At 45.9% G+C, this 17,808-nt stretch overlaps 1 protein-coding gene across 3 annotated transcripts in view; it reads right to left on the minus strand.

Moving 5' to 3' along the window:
* LOC135901743 (neural cell adhesion molecule 1-like) overlaps positions 1-17,808 on the minus strand; it is a 723,087-nt gene that overhangs the window by 111,521 nt on the left and 593,758 nt on the right. The window contains exon 1 of one of the 3 annotated variants that reach the window (XM_065431565.1): positions 10,546-10,627. The exons of the other annotated variants lie outside the window; for them this stretch is intronic. The gene's annotated coding sequence lies outside the window, so the exon portion shown is untranslated. Of the gene's footprint in view, positions 1-10,545; positions 10,628-17,808 lie in introns of those variants that run through there. 3 annotated transcript variants of the gene reach the window in all.

Raw genomic sequence — 17,808 nt, forward strand, 5'->3', positions numbered from 1 at the left:
TAGAAGATCAAAGAAGATCAAAGAAGTTCGAATAAGATCAAAGAAGTTCAAAGAAGTTCAAAGGCGATTATTCTTACGAGCGGAAATGTAGCAATATATTGAAAATTATGCTCTCCTGGTGATACATTGCTGGCTGCTAATTATCCGCAAATTGTTTTTCATGCTTTAATGCTCTTGTAATGCTTTGTTTTGTGATTTTATATAAACAGTGGGTGGGTGGGGGAGGTAATAAATGCAGACGCCGATGAAAAGGAAACAAAGCAAGATGTCTTGTCTGCACTTAATTTGGAGGACAGAATTTACGAACTGTTTGTTATTCGTGTTTAAATTTTCTGAGCTTTCTAATTATAAAGTATACAATTTCATCATGCTTCGGGACTCTAATTAATAATTTTACACTTCATTTAATTAATAATTGCAATCAATAATTTTACAATTAATTTCCACGCGTTGATGTAACCTACTCACATCAGCGGGTAAACCTTCAATAAAGCACGGCAAGTGTAGACAGATATTTTATTGATAGGAAACACAAAGACGTCAAACTGATCTGGCGAGCTCCAGTCTTCTACTCTGCACTGGGGAAGACTATGAACTATGTGTTTACCACCGGCGCGGACGCAGTGCCGTCCTCTGCTGTGAACGCCCTCCTATGTTCGTCGTTGTTTTTCCACGCAAACACAACAAACGCGGCTAACCTTCAAGTTCGTAAAACGAAACGGCAGTGCCGCAGGAATAACAATTCGTGCCGCACTTTTTTGGTTTGCTCGCAACGCTCGATATAAGCCTCGTCACTCTATTCCATCAGGCATCGTCGAGCGACAGATCGACTCACCGCAGAAAACAAATGCGCAAATGCGCACGATGGCGGATGACGAAACAAACGCGGCCGCATAGCCACGCCACCCCGTGTCCCGCTCACTTAGATGCGACGAGTCGCACTTCATAATTTGCGAGGGTCACTGAAGCGGCGTTTACGCTCTCGTGGAACAAACAATCGGGTCGAACCAACGCAGGCATGCATCGCCACTTCTCACCGCGCAAACACAGGCCTTACGTGGCGCGCGGCGCGGTCTTGGAACTCTGCCACTGTCTACTCGACGAATTTGTTTAGAGTAAAAGCACCGAAGAAGTGGGCGCTCACGCGGGGTGTGCGATACACCACGTTTGCAGTCGATGCACTTCGCCCTCGCTGGCTCGTGCGCGTTCCTCAGCGCGCGCGCGCACAACCACTAAAAGTATTCAGCGTGCAGCGGGCCGGCACGATGGCTTCCATTTGAATTTCATGAAGCTGCGGTGAGGTTTGCATACCACATGACCGCCCCTCTGCCTCACCGCTGCCGGAGTTCCATTTCCTGTTTTGTTTCGAGCGACGCGTCTCGTCGTGCTTTCGTAAATTTTAAGTTTCCCGAGCGATGCGAGTCGAGATGTGGGGTCTGCTGCATGTGCGGCCTCGAAGTCGCGAGTTTACTTTAATATTCACGCGCCATTTGTTTGGCCCCCCAATTTTTCGCGCGTCGCGTCCGCTTTGTGAGTGCTGGAGCATGCGTGTGAGGAGTTGCAGGACGCCGTACGGTTTGTTGATCATATTTTTTGCTCTGTCTGTTGTCCTTGCTTAGCAGCACGTCATGAAAGTACCGATGTTCAATCCCGCATGTGATAAACTGACCGTTATAAATGCTTTAGAAAATTTTAAAAATTCAGCCTCTGTTAACGTGTCTTCTAAAGTGATAAAAAACTACGATGCTTGTATGTGAAACAACTTCATGTTCCTCTATGTGAACTGACTTCATAGATGTTTAGGTTGCTTGACATTATGGCTACTTGCGCGACTCAGTATTAGAGGAATATGCACTAATAACGAGAGTACGCACTAATTTTTTTAAAGATTTTCATATTTCATATACGCGCAGCACTATAAAAAAGTTAAAGAAAGAGGAAGAAATACCTTGCGCTGTGTTCTTTCTTTGTTGACGGCATATCATCAGCCATTAACTATAATGTTGTTGATCAACAAGACGTCGGGCGAAGGTTCAACGAGCCAGGCTCCTTACAGGTACGACATTTCCTTTTTGAGAACCTGGCTATTACCCTGCCGCTACGGTGGTCGGAAGCCGAGAACATCGTCACGAGCCTTATGCTCGTCCAAACGTAACAAGCCACATGAATGATGCTACGGGCCGTAATGAAAAGCCTGGGGCCTTGCAAGCGTCACAAAGCTTCATAAAGCCGGCACGTTTGGTTCTCCACAACTCGGAATCAACTTCAGCGAAATCAGGAATAATGTCTGACGGTGAATTTGAGAGCAAGAAGCCTCGCCTAGAAGACAAGTACGATGACACAACATCGAATTATGAGTCAAGTGATGCAGAAGAAATGGGTGAAGACGCACCATTTACTTTGGTCACGTACAAGAAAAAGCGAGCCGAAGGCATTCCGGTTGTCTTTCGCCCAAGTGAAGGTACTACTTTTTGGCAAGTAAATCCAAACCGAGTGTCTGCCGAAATAGTTTCCGCTGCCAAAGAAAAAGTACAGTCTTTCAGGACGAACAGAGATGGGAGCTTCAGTGTCAGCGTTGCTTCCTTAGCGTCGGCGAAACGCCTTTTGATGCTCTCAAGTGTAGGCGGCTTGGAAGTCAAGCCCTTCATCCCAGAGTCATACACGCGAAACGTTGGCAAAGTCAAGCATGTGCCTCTGCAGTATACAAACGAACAACTCCTAGACTTCTTGAAAGACGCAGGAGTTATATCGGCACGCAGGCAGATAAGGTATTCCCGCCAAGAAGATGGAGCAGTACAGTCACATCCACTTCACACGGTAATTCTGACTTTCAGAGACGATCGCCCTATTCCAGGAAGAATTTACTTGGGTTTCACCAGTCACCCTGTCGAGGAATACCTAGGACCAGCACTTCGCTGCTATAATTGCCAGAGATTTGGGCACATGGCGAAAACCTGCCGTAGCACACGTCGATGCAAAATCTGCTCAGAAGATCATGACCACAAGGAGTGCAAGTCAGTTCTTCAACCTAAATGTGCAAACTGTGCGGGGAACCATGCCGCCTCCTTCTCAGGCTGTCCTCAGAAAAAAGCAGCGGCACAAATGCGTCGACATGAACTCATCCATGGAAGACAACCGCGACGCAATGAACCCGCCCCAAACCTTGAGATTGTTCATCCAGTGCCAGATCACCCACCTCAGCGGGCATCGGAACCACCACAGCCAAGAGCACCAACAAGCTATTCCTCCTCTAGAGAACAACCAACAGTGCAATCAAGAGACCAATCAAGAGGATCACAGTCAAGTTCCCAGTCTTATGCATCAGTGCTACGGAAACCCAGACGACAACAGGCAGAAAGTAATACACAAGAAAGCTCCAGTACTCGCACACATTCCTCTCAGCGACCTTACTCATCTACTGCAGAAGTAACACCAGATAATAGCGAGCATACCACAGCATCGGTGACACAACTGATTTTGCCAATGCTTTTCGCAGCTCTTAAGGCAATCCTATCTGCTCTGCCGGAAGCAAACAACCTACCAGAAGTGAAAGCCTTGTTGCCTCTAGAAGCACTATTGTGTCAACAATCCGGGCCCAAACTGCGGCAGGCACTACATGAATAACCACTATAAAAATGTCTCCATATTTCAGTGGAATGCCAACAGTGTTCGAAGGAAGTGTTCTGACTTTCGTAAACTCCTTGTACAATACAACTTCCCAATACTTTGCATTCAAGAGGCGGGAATCAATGACGACTTTCGCCTCTCAAATTATGTGATATACAAGACTTCTCGTCAAGGTGCTGTGAGCAGAGTGCTCCTGTGCGTCAGAAAGGACCTACCATCTTATCAAATTCAGTCCAGTGATTCAGACTTCCCGGAATTCATCGCATGTAAAGTATCCTTTGGCAAGCTCTGTATAACAGTGATTAATCTATATCTACAACCTTCAAACCGGATTTCAGTAGAAGCGCTAGTGGATATCTTCAAGATAGCTCATTCTAATGTATTTATATGTGGCGACTTCAATGCACACAACATCATCTGGGGCAGTGATCATTGTGATGCGCGGGGTAACGTTATAGAGTGCGCCATAGATAAATGCAACTTGACTGTTTTAAACGATGGGTCGCCAACATTCCTTCGTGGATATAATTACTCGAGCTGCATAGATGTTACCCTGTGTTCACATGATCTAGTGAACGGTGTGGGATGGACAACAGATATAGAAACGCGCGGAAGTGATCATTTTCCCATCCTTGTTAACCACCCTAGCATGCACTGTGATATCAGGCGTTACAGCAGACTAACCAACTGGCAAGCTTTTCGGTACCGCCTAACGGATCAAATTAATCAACATGCAACAGTGGAAAAATTTACAGAATTTTTGCAGGACAATATGAACATATGCACAAGGCAGGTCCCAATTCCAAAAGATTATGCTGCAGTTGACGGAGAATATGAACACCTAAGAGCCATCCGACGCCGATCCGAAAGAGCTTACCGACGGAGCGGAAGTTTAGAAGCATACAGAAATGCTCAGAAAATGCACAATGTAATGCGCAGACGAATGGAAAATCTAGGCAAACGGCGCTGGCGCGACTTCTGCGGCACGCTGTGCCCTCACACGGCTGTCCCACGAATTTTTCTAGTAATTCGTTCTTTAAGCGGACCTGTAACACAGAGCTTCCCATTTCGTGCTCTCGCTGTAGCACGAGACACGTGTGAAATAATAGTTGCAGATGAATTTTGTGAGCTTATTTCCAGACCTGCTTTTTCATCGCAATGTGGAGAATTTGATATTTCAGCAGTGTTGGCTAAGCGCAAAATTACTGCTTGCTACTGGGCCCAACATCCTCAATTAGATCATACTTTCACATTAAGCGAGCTTCAATGTGCAATTGCATCATGTCGCCAAAAGTCCGCTGCTGGGCCGGACGGCATTACGTACAATATGCTAAGAAACCTTGGACCGACAGGTACAAATGCTCTCTTAGACATCTATAATAACTTATGGATAGAGGAAACTGTACCTGATTCTTGGAAAGTCGCTCGAATCATACCAATTTTAAAACCTGGTAAGACGCCCTTGTGCCTTGAATCCTTCCGCCCTGTTAGTTTGACAAGTTGTTTATGCAAAGTAATGGAGAAAATGATTGACGCGCGACTTCAATGGTGGTGTAATGAAACGAATGTGCTGTCCAACAACTTAGTAGGTTTTAGAAAACATAGATGCACAATGGATGCAATATTAGATATAGTAACCTGTGTGGAGCACGAGCGTGCACGTGGGAACATGACTATAGCAGTATTCCTAGACATCAAGAGGGCATTTGACACTGTTAGTCACGTTCATGTTTTGCTAAGCATGTTGGAACTTGGTCTGTCTGGCAGGTCCTTGCGATGGATTTCTGAATTTCTATCAGGTCGCAAAATCTTTGTTCAGACGGGTGAAGGAAAGAGTGCTGAACATGTTGTCAAACAGGGAGTACCACAGGGAAGCGTACTCAGCCCCTTCCTTTTTAACTGCGTCATGGCTGATTTACCAAGAAGGCTGCCATCACAATTAAAATTTTCACTGTATGCAGATGATGTGTGTATTTGGACATCTGGGTCTAATGCTCAACTGCTTCAAATGGCATTGCAAGACGGCATAAATATAATCAACAAATTTTTGAGGGAGAGAGGAATGGTACTATCACACGCAAAGACAGCTGTATTGCCCTTCACTCGAAGGCAGTTAAAAAATTTCACTCTTAATCTGGAAGGACACCCTCTAACGATTGTCACACAGCATCGATTTCTAGGCATAATACTTGATAGGCAGCTATCCTGGGCACCCCACATAAAGAAACTCGAAAACGAGGTCAATGCCGTAGTGACTGTACTTCGCAGACTTGCAGGCACATCATGGGGCGGATCAGTATCGTCCATGATGACTGTTTACAATGCATTAATACGACAAAAAGTTGCGTATTCCGCGCCCATCTTACACGGACTTTCCCACACTTCAGAAGAGCGACTTCAAAGACTTTTAGCTAGAGGACTACGCCTATGTCTAGGAGTTCCACGAGCGACTTCTAGTTCTCTTGTAATAGCTGAGGCTCGCCAATCACCATTTCCAGTTATGCGAACTACAGAAACATGCCGGCATTATTTTCGTCTTCAAACCCAGCATAAAAACCACCCATTGGCTCTAGACATAATGAAACGAGATAGAAGCTATGTTCATATAGAAATTCAAGAAAATCTTCACATATTGCCAAGAAATGAATTTTGGAACTCAGACATCGAGTATCCTCCATGGCTGCTTACAGTTCCAAAAATCGAATTGTCAGTAGATGGGATATTCAGCAAAAGAGACATGTTCATTCGAGCTGCTCAACAACTAGCGCTGTACCAGATATATATATGCGGTATTCAGGATACACACACGTCTATACAGACGGCTCCAGTACAGCAACCTCTTCAACTTCATCATTCATTATACCGCACCTCAACAAACAAGAATCATTTAAGTTATCTCGTGCGACTTCGTCCACAACGGCTGAACTGTTCGCAATCCTATGTGCGGTAAAATTTATATTGTCAGTAACAGAAGCGCAAAAATGGGCAATTTTCAGCGATTCACAGGCGGCTCTAACATACACTCTGCAGCACAAAGGGGAAAACATTCAGTGACAGTATAATATATGAAACACTTAAAAACCTCACAAAGGCAGGCGAAGCGAAACATGCAATAGCATTCCAGTGGATACCAGGGCATTGTGACATTCCTGGCAACACAGCAGCCGATGAAGCAGCACGACAAGCACACCTCAAAGATGATACATCTCCACTCCCAATATCAAAGGATGAATTACGCTGCATTATAAGGACAACGTCTCTCAAAATGTCTAGAAACACTTGGTTTGACCAGAATTCTAAGAGCTCGGACTTATACCATATTGATCCATTTATTGAATTCAAATTTTCATTGTCATTAGATAGAACTATGGAAACCCTTATTCATCGATTAAGGCTAGGCACTGCCTACACAAAGCATTTCTTACGCAGAATTGGCCGTGCGGAAACCCCCGAATGTGATTGTGGATTTGTAGACGAAGATATATATCACCTCCTTCTAGATTGCCCACATCACGACACACCAAGAAGCCGACTTAAATCAGCGCTAATTAAATTAGACCGCAGACCTTTCAGTTTAAGGAAAATTTTGGGCCCTTGGCCAACAACGGCCTTGCAGAAGAGCGCTTTAAAAGCACTAAAGAGTTTTCTTGAAGACAGCGGCATTGCTGGAAGTTATTAGCACTTTCATTGTTCTCTTCATTTCATTGTCACTGTGTATATCCATCTGTTGGTGAATTATATTATGTTGACTGTTCTGTTGTGACTGTATGTGATAATGCATTTACACGATGTATGTACCACCCGCTGACTAGACAATGTGTTATTAGGCGGCAATATCTTTTGTACTTTTGAGACTTTCATCTACAGAAGTGTGTAGACATATAGATTGTATATTGTATGTACCATGTGTTCCTTACGTCATGGTGTTCCTGTGGAAACGCTGCGTGATAACTGTATGTGATAATGCATTTACACGATGTATGTACCACCCGCTGACTAGACAATGTGTTATTAGGCGGCAATATCTTTTGTACTTTTGAGACTTTCATCTACATAAGTGTGGAGACATATACATTGTATATTGTATGTACCATGTGTTCCTTACGTCATAGTGTTCCTGTGGAAACGCTGCGTGATAAGTCCTGGTGCTTGGGTGAACAGACTATTTGATATGTAACCTTGAACCCTGTACGATGTGTGACGGAACCACTCAAGAGATGAGGAGTAGCCGGCGCCTTAAATTGTGCGCCAACATCTCCTTATATCATATCAATAAAAAAAAAAACCTATAATGTGTCACGTGTTTCTTTCGCCGTCACTCTGTGCAGCATATTCTTTTTTCGCATTTGAGAGGCAATACCGCTCCACCCACAATTAATGCGATACTCATTATACACAGAAATACGCGTACGGTTTGAACAGCAACAACTGTATGCACAAGCTGCCTTGAGAATAAACACGTGCGCAATTGAGTGCACTATTTACACGATGCGTGTACTGATAGCTTCGTCCACGGCCGACACAAGTTACCCTTACAATGCAGACTTCTGCATCTTTCGTTCAAAATTAGCTCGCCACGAACCATACTCGAAATTGCATTTTCCAACACGGTTGTCTCCGTAAGCGAGCGAAATTGCCTTCGTTTTGCAGTATGAGCTTTGAGTGTATACCGCCGCATTGAACTACTGGCGGAACAGTTTAGCAGCAGTAGGCATAGCCTCGTATTGTCCTTAGAGCGGCTTAATTTACCTTTCATCTATGCACTTGCATGCTACAGGCGGCCGTGATACGGCGTTGGTAGAAGCGGGGTAAATACAATGCACGCTAGTAATGCAAATAGCGTATCTGACAAGCACAATGGCTAAGTGCTTGCAGAAAACGCCGATTTATTGCGGCTCCGCTCGCTATGTTTCATGCACTTATAAATGAAGTGTCACGCTTAACATTAAGCTAACATTAATATGGTCGATCGCAATATAGCTTCCGTCAGGGGCTTCGGGCACATTTCAGCTAATTTTATTGCCGCAAACTCTCATATTCCATTATCGTGCGGTTTGCCAATGCTTCATGTTGCATGAAGCATTGGCACAGCATGCATGAAGCTCGAAAAGAAAAACAGAACAAAATAAGAAAAGGGAATCAATAGTTTTGCGACCACGTCCCACAGAGTGAAATGGAAAAGCATAGTCCCTGTGTATATAACCCGCAAGCGCCAGCCAGCATAGTTGATTATCGGCTGCATATCATGATTAGGAATGAATTATTCGCTTTCTTTAGTTCCTGTGCTTCCAGAATCTAATAATGGTTTGCCGTCATAAGACATGCCAGTCTCTATTTCTCTCTTTTCTTCCTCCATGTTCTGCAGATGTAGTAGTCTCGTCTTTACTTTCAGTATAAGTGAAAAGCTTTCAAGGCTTAATGTCTTTCTGTGAGCAGTTAGTTGGACAGGACGCCCTGTCTCCATGCGCAGGCACTCCGACCAAAGCGTGTGCTTCTTATTCACTAATGGAAAACCTGATATACATTTCTTAGAAATGTGGTTCCCAGCCACCGTGTACGGCTTGCGCATTTGAACTAGCCTAGCGTCAAATGATCGCAACAAATCTGTGAAATTCAATACGTACGCGAATTAAGGTCTCAATGAGTAGTTGAGAGGATATCAAGAAATGAGTATGTCGGCCGAGCCAACCATAGTTTTCCTTCAGGCATGGACATCCCTTTCATACTGCCGCTGTGTGCTGCATTGAGCATGTGAGATTAGAGGTGGCTGCGTTTTGTTACCTGTCCGTGTGGCTGCGGTCCCGTAGACGGTCCTAGGTCAAAAACGCGCGGGCACCCGTTGCTCAGAGGTGAAAAATAGGCTCAACGTCCCCCGGCTGCCGACATATCGTTTTGTACAGGGATAAATGTTGACGGCTTTAGCGTCCCGAAACTTGACAGTGGGTTTTATGGGACGCTGTATAGTGGAGTGCTTCTGAAGAAAACGTTGACCACCTGGGGTCTTAAAATGCACCTAAATCTAAGTGCACGAACGTTTTGTTTTTGCTTTCGGCCCCGCTGGAGTTAGGCCACCACGGCAGCCCGGAATGGAACCCTCGATCTCGCCCTTGGCAACACATCGGCATAAACGTTGAGCCAACGCGGCGGCTAAACCACGTAGTGAAGGAGCCTGTGCCATGAAAGATCCCTTCGAAATCCTGTACGCATAAACAAAAGCTCGATAAAAACGGGAGTGCAAGGTCAGTTGCGGCAGTTTGTTATTGGGTATTCCTACAACACCCGAAAGGTGGGATGTTCTCGGGTATGAGAGGGGGGAAAGGGCGTGTGCTTCCTTTTAGAAGCGTTCAGACCCAGTAATGGCAAAGTACTTAAGCGCCCTTGTACCTATTTTACCGGTAGCTTACCGGTAGCAGCGCAGTTCTGCCTCGCTGAGCCGCAGCGGATGCTCTAACAAGTGCCTCCGCGGATGGAAAAGGTGCCAAGATAAATCTTAAGGACTCGCCTTCGGGAAGACAAAGCCCACATGCAGCTGAGAATGAGGCCGTCAAACATGTCTTCCCATTAGAGAATCCAGCGGCTTTCCCCCGGTAACAGGGCCCAGAAACTCTCATATACGAGACATAAGCTCTACCACGAGGCCATCGCTGCAGACACCTCCAAGGAGGTTGTTCTTACCTTGACTCTAACTTTAAGCTTCTATTTCGCACTTTGCTTTAAGTAAATTCCTGCGGCTTTTTTTCTTATTTCTATTCATTCATTCCTTATAGTTACAGTCGTAATGTGTGCCCGACATGCGTCTATACATAGTCGCAGACCATTCGAACCCACGGGTACGCACGGTGCTTTCACCGACAAATAAAAAAAAACAATGTTATCTTTTAATTGAGCTGAACAAATAAGACGCCACATCCTGCTTACCTTGCACGAGGACGTCTTCCGAAAAACACGCTAAGCACTTACAAACTGTCTCCTTATATTAGCCCTGGAATTAACATCGCGCAACATCACGCGAAGCGTGCTCGACCCCGTATGTGTTCCTGGCGGTTAGCGTTCCCAGACTCTGTGCTGCGGTGCCCCTCTCGGCCGTTCCATGCGAGTGAAAAGCGGCGCAAAAAACGCCCGCACCGCGGGAAGCGCAAAAGGAGCGACCGTCATGCGCCACATTAGAGATAATTTATCACCCAGCTTTTACGAGTCCCGTTGTTTCTGCTGCCCCGCAGGTCGCCGTCGTTCTTGTCTCGGCCTTGCGTGCGCGCCGAGGGAGATGGAGGGGGGGCACGCGGCCACCGCGGGCGTGTGTGACTATTCCCAGAAATTCACTAGTGCACATTTAATTAACCCGGCACAACAGGGGACAGTTGGACGGCTTCCGGGTAGAATATATTTAGAATGCAAATGAACCACGCTTAATAATGCGAGGACTCCGCCCGTGCTTTTAACGCGGTATTTAAAACGATTGCAGACGGAGCAGTTGGGCTCCATGTAGGCACAAACGCACACGTAGAGCCACGTTGTGCAGTCGCGCTGTAGACACAAAGGCAGAGGAGACGCGAGGTACTCGATGGGAGAAAAATAATAAAGGAAAAAGGAAACTACGATTCGAACGCTTTTTCTGCGCGACATATAAAGAGAGCCAGATGTTTTATTTTCTTCGTCAACGCGTCATCATTCTTTTCTTGCCATCTCTCTTCTGAATGACATTTAGAATGAGTAGTTGTTAAACTTTGGCGCTATCTAAAATAGCATAGAATGGTGTGCAATTGTTCTTATTTCGTCGAATGCAGGCAACCGTCGGGAGACTCAGTACCCTCGGGTAAAAAAATCGAGTAGACGATACGAATGCCTTACGAGAAAAAAAAAAGCGCGATGTAATGATTGTGCGTGGTTATAACGCCACCCGGATGTCTCTCTCTCTCTTTTTTTTTTTATTGCGTCACGCTGTTTAACGTCCGAAAGCAAAACAGCGGCTATAAGTAGCGCAGCCAGAAATTTCGTTCGGGTTGGGAGGGGGGTGCTCACGTGCCAGATCAGCCTCCTCCTTACAGAATTTGTCGAGGGATCAACTACATTAATAATAACTGCATCGCCATTGCCAAAGAGGCTGCAAACGAATTTTTGAACGCTACGCCCTTTCTAGACAAGCAAAATGTGTATTTTATAATAAAATAATATACTCGTATGTCCCTAAAAAATGTGCCAGAAATAACTGCTATCAATGCTTCCAAGCTTTCTGTCTGTTTAATAAGTAAAGAAATATATCCCATGAACTTTAGAACTACGATATCAGTTCGATACCAGCAAAGCAGTGCATGCCGCTGATATGAAAAACGTAAAGGCCATGAAGTGAATAAGTTGAGGGCTAATATTTTAATAAAGCTTTGTCATTCAAGAACCTTGTTTACATTTTTCTAGATATACAATGGCCAGGGAAAAATCTCAATGCCACTATCCTTCGTTCTAATGTATTGCGCAGCAGCAGCTGTCAGCGGCCGTGTATTGAGAGTAATTGCACCGAAATTATAGCCGCAACAGAGAGCACATACAGATAGCAGGAGTTATGCAAAATATACATTAGAAATGCGAAGATACAGTGGAATATACAAATGCAAAAATACAGCTTGATAAAGGGCAAAAAATTGTCACTGGAAACAAAGATCACTGCATGTATACACAATACCTCGCAACAAGATATCTAAATATACGTATCAGTCTCCAATAAATCTACGTCTCTAAGTAAAAGTCACTGTATGTAATGTGTCAAACAAGGCCAATAAACATCTTGCGCAATCACACATTCACAGACCAAAAAATCATAAGGCCCACCCTCCCCATCCCTTCACTCTCCCCGATGCATTGCGTGCAATGCATCGGGGAGGCAGCGCGCTTCCTCCCCGCTTTTCTCCCTTGCGCACACAAGACTGAGCTACCATCGTCGGCTCCTACTTCCCCCCCCCCCCCTACACTTTCACTCGCACATACAGCATGCGGCGCGCGGTGACTATGTTATCGCCCGTTGCACTTTATAGGAACATGACGGGGATGGCGACGGCAGGAATGCGCCTGTGTTGTCCATATAACTGTTATCGCAATAACATAATAAGAGTATTCGGCAACTGAAGAACCCCGTAGCTTGTTGCTTTCCGCAAAAGAAAAAGTAACAAAATCCAACTTTTACAATGCGACAATTCGGTGCGCCACAACAACGTCTGTCCTTTTTTTTTTCTTTTCTGGAGCGGGGGCACCCAAATAAAAAAAAACGCAATGGAAAGTATGTTGGCGACAGTCGAATGCCTACTTGAGCACCTAATGTGGCTAACGAAGGAATATCGAAGAAAACTGTAGACGTTGGTCGACAGAGAACCATACGCATACTCCTCGCGGTATCCTACACCGGCGAGACAAAAGACTTTCCGAAGAGGTTGCGATTACATCGAAATGAAAGTGATGCCCTCAAGCGAACGCGTTTCAACCCGTCGAGTCCTCACAGTGATTACGGCATGCGACCATTGTTTCTTTTTCTCGTTTGCTAGCCAGAAAGCGTCCAAAACTCTGCCAGGCCAAAATCCACTCGTCCAGAGAAAAACGAACGCGCACCGAAGTGCGTCGATTGGTGGTCGGAGCAACACGAGAAAAACGCACGCGCTCTGGCTGGCTCTGGCAACCCGCGGATAGCGAGATCAACAAAATTGAAGAGGCCCAATGTGTCCCTGCGAATAAAAGCTAAAGAAGAAAAAATGAATAAGCACGTAATTACCTTTGCTGGCTTTAGCGTTTCGACATGGATGCTTTGGCGCAGGTGAGAAAATTTTGATATTCTTTTCTGTGACATGACGGCACAAATGAACCACCACAACGCTTCGTCTCATCGGACTTCAGTGCGCGTGCTTTGTCAACTTGTCTCGTAGTGTGTTGATTCGACTGTCCAGTTGTAAGGTCCGATGTACGACTGCAGAAAAGTTAATGCACTTTTGGCGTCAAATGTTTATAAGAACATTAAACCCAAAAAGTTCCGGAATGAAAAATCTAGAGCACGACTTTGGAAATGTCAGTGCACCTTTAGCATCAAATGTTTATGAGATCTGTATACCCATAAAGTTTCGAAATTGAAATCCATGTGCTCGGTAGATTCCGCGGCCTGCGCGAGATGCCGCGACGAGCCAGCTCGCCATCTAAACGCCCTTGAAACTTTGTGCTCGGATGGGGCTCCTTGCATTATGTGACTCCAGGTGCATGGGCGTTGCCACAAAATCCAGCCCGAGTTCGCAATGTCCACGTCGAAATGTCTTTCCGAGCGTGAAAAATACATTCTAGACAAACGCGAGAATGATTTCCGGTGCCGGGGGTGTTCTGGTCGGCGATGCATGACAGCACGGAAAAATTACAGGGGGTGGGGTGGGGAAGTTGAAGCCCTATGCACCCTCCCTCCCGCCGACTATGCCCCTCGCGGCTATGAGAAAAGAGAGAGAGAGAGCGACGAAGAAAAGACAAAGGAAGCGAAGTTCCCAAGGCCGCGCCATGGTTAGCCAGCCTACACTTGGGAAAGGATAAAGAGGGAGAATAGATAACAGAAAGGAAAGGCTATGAAAAATAAAGAAGCGTCGTCAGTAATGAGCGTACTCAAACAGCACGTTCACTGGTAGTAGATATCAGCAGATATCGGGAACGCCGTAGTTAGGGATTTCGCGACTAATTTTGGCTTCCAGGGATGTTTTTAAACGTGCACTCAAATTTATGCGCACAAGCACCTTTGCAATCCACCCTCCTTCCGAATGTGGCCACCACACCGACGGAACGAAAAGCGTTTCCTTAGTTGCATCTTTCCCATGTACAGTATTGGTATTCCGTCACCCTAAACTGACTGAAGTAACGTTACATACCCGTGTCGAACTTTTGGTCCACTGTGAAAGAGGGGTAAGCCACATAGCCGATCTTCCATTTCCTCGGTAACATCGCAATCTCCCGCCAGTTTCTCTCCCCGGCGCCTTTGCCAAGAATCGCCCGACACGCGCGCGTATACCGGTGAGCCCCAACTTCCAGGAAAAAAGAAAGAAAGAAGGGCCGTTATGCTTATATATGAGATCGCTCACGTCGGCTGCTGTCGACGCAGGTACGCAAGGAGTTCCACGTGAACGACGCGCAAAGCGCCGCGGTGCCTCCGCGGCGCCGCGGCCCGCGAAGTGGCTCGCAGAAGGAAGACGGATGGCCGCACTGCATCGTGGCGCCGCAAACACAGCTTAACGGCCGCTTCACTCGCCGGTAGCCTCCTCTCTCCAAGCGAGCGCGCGTCGCACAGTCTCATACAGGGAGGGGGCTGAGCCAGGCTCAGCGCTTGTAATGAAACAGACGAGGGCTTGGGAAAAGCGGGAGAAAAGGAACTGCAAGAAAATAGCCTAAGAGGGGAGACTTATGGAAAAGGCGCCGGCAGTCGGGGAAGAAGCGGCGAAATGAAAAAAAAAAGGAAATAACGGTGCGCGTATGTAGTTGGAGGGTTGAAAGCTCCCTGGCGGCGGCATGGAGGAAGTTGGAAAGTGTCCCTTCCAGCAGACCTTCCACTCGTCCGGTTTACCCGCCGCAAAATTTTTTCCCCTTTGTTTGCTTCCAAATAAGTGCGTTTCTGACGTTGTTTTCGGGGCCGGAGAGCAATGTAGAAGAATTGTAACTCCGGGAGTAGAGGTACGACAACTTTTCTTTTTTCATTTTTTTTCCAGCATCTGATTTCCAACAGATGTAAGTAAATGGACAGTGTAAACGAAATTCTGGAGAAAGAAGCACGAGTAGCCGACGTCCACCCGTCGGCACACTTAACGGTCCGGAAACAAATCTTTCACAGACTTAGCTGAAGCGAAAAACGAAAAACCAAATGTCACTGTGACATTTGACCCTGCAGGCTAAGCGCTTGTGTAAAGTGTGCGTGTAGCCGACGTAAACGTGTTAGTTTGATTCTATATTGGCGAGGTGAAGTCAACTGCACCATAATGTTCTACCATGACGTTCTTATAGAAGTTTTATAGCTGAACGTGGTGCATTTTCTGGTATGCTATTCTCCGGACGCCGTACAAATATTTTCGTGGTATCAGTGGCAGGTGATTTTTCACAACGTTGTTTGTGGTATGGTTTCTTATGGTTGAACCTCCACTGATGGCGCGGATGGGAGAGATTCGTGCCACGACCATTATTCTAAAGCTGCCTTGTTTATTTCATACATAGATCGCTATAACGAAAAGATATTCCAAACGATTTCTATTGCGCTTCTGTAATATCAGCCCTCCCCAATCGGGCAAAGATATTTCGGGCCACCTCCACTTCGTCTGTCTGTCATGCGACGTCACGAAAACTGCGAAAACCATCAATCTTCTATGATTTGTACATAATGATGATGCATGATTAGACCAAACAAACAGAAATAATTATTTCCGATTCTACTTCATTTTTGCCAGTGGCCCTCCCCTATTAATCAAAAGTTTTTGGGCTGTAGCCACTTCGCCTTTCTGGGACCAAACTGCGAAAACTCACCACGTAAAAGTGACGTGTACGCATTAATTGTGTATTAATATGCCGAACAAAACCGATATTTTTTTTAGGAACAGCCTGAGATTGCCCTGTTCGGAACCGAATTGAAGGTGTCTACCTACCAATTATTCGGACACTGGCTATTCGGTGCTGCCGGGGGCCATGGATTTATTTCCGTATAACAAACATTTTACCATGGCAGCATAACGTTGTAAAGCCCTTTAATCACATTTACAACATTTCTCTGGCAACTCTTCCTCGCAGAGAATCTGTCTTAGTGACCTTCCGTTGCACACCAGCGCGATTTTAGACCAGTCACCGAAAGCTAAGCAAGAGGAAGCAGGCCAATCGCAGACGCCGGCCCAACACCCTCCTCTTCCGGTTATATACTTTCCCTGCTCTAGCTCGGTCCTACCGAAACCATCGCCGCTGCTGCGTAATCCTCGCCTCTTGTCAGCCAATCGGATAAGAAAAACCTGTCAAGATAGGCAACCCTATTCGTTTTGAAAGCAAACAAAAGTGACCTCCTATAAACGAGGGGAGTGTTTGATCGGTTGACTCAAGCAGCACTGCTGAGTTACAGCCTGATGCTTGCGTCGGAAGTTACGTAAATTTGACGTCAGGAGTTAGGACTATAGTTTTACGTTAAAGGGGCCTTGCTGTAGAGAAGGCTAAATGATTTGAACATAGAGGCAGCTGGGCAGGGAGGGCAGGGAGAATTTGACTCCACCGCGATAATAAATGCATAAATAAGTAGAAAATACAATCCGTTAAGCGGGACGGAACACTTCGACGGCCGCTGGATATATTGCTTGGATGGGATTAGTGCGTACAAACATAGGCAGGGGCGAACTGAATCCACAACATTACTTCACACGTTGCGTAAAAATGCGGATGCAGGTATCAATTTGTCGTTACTTGAAGTAACATACGAATACTCATACTGATGGTATATTTTTGTTCATCACGAAAGTAGGTCGCGTCTTTCTCCACTACATCATCATTTACTTATCCGATCAAGTGCGGTACGCGACGATGGTATGCAGAAGTATTTAACTCATGGCAGTCGCATGGGGGCGGCGAGGTGACACACTCACAGTAGGCCTAACATACCACGTGTCTCGCATAGCTAAAATGACATAGGGATCATGGTTTTCGCTCTTCAGTGCGATATGACGACGACGGCGTCGACATCATCGCGGCAGCATGACGTCATCGCTGCTGCAACGGTGATGAGGAGGCAGCAGTAGTGCAATGGCAAAGGCATACCACGAAGGACGAATGGTATCGCGACGAGGCGTCATTGACTGTACTGTAACGCTAATTTCTCGAACATTATACAGTACGGCGTTACACAATAAGATCATACGAACAGCGTTACGCACACAGTCTAACGCTCAAGCTCAATTATTTAGGACATTAACGTTTCGCGCAGTTAAGTAACGTGGTAACAATTGAAGGCTCATGCACGACTTCCCTCGGAAGAGTCACGGCATTATGCGGACGACACGTATACACTGGACAACACTGATAACCAACAAAACCAGCGTATGTGCGGCGTTTATGTAAGCAGCAATTAGGTGCGCATCTATTATATGGCCGCTGTCCTTTTATGACAGCGCCTGCAACTTCCGGGCATTCTGGGGGGCAAACAGAAAAATGGGAGAGGTA

The sequence above is a fragment of the Dermacentor albipictus genome, chromosome 1 (assembly GCF_038994185.2).
Source record: "Dermacentor albipictus isolate Rhodes 1998 colony chromosome 1, USDA_Dalb.pri_finalv2, whole genome shotgun sequence".
Taxonomy (NCBI): Eukaryota; Metazoa; Arthropoda; class Arachnida; order Ixodida; family Ixodidae; genus Dermacentor; species Dermacentor albipictus.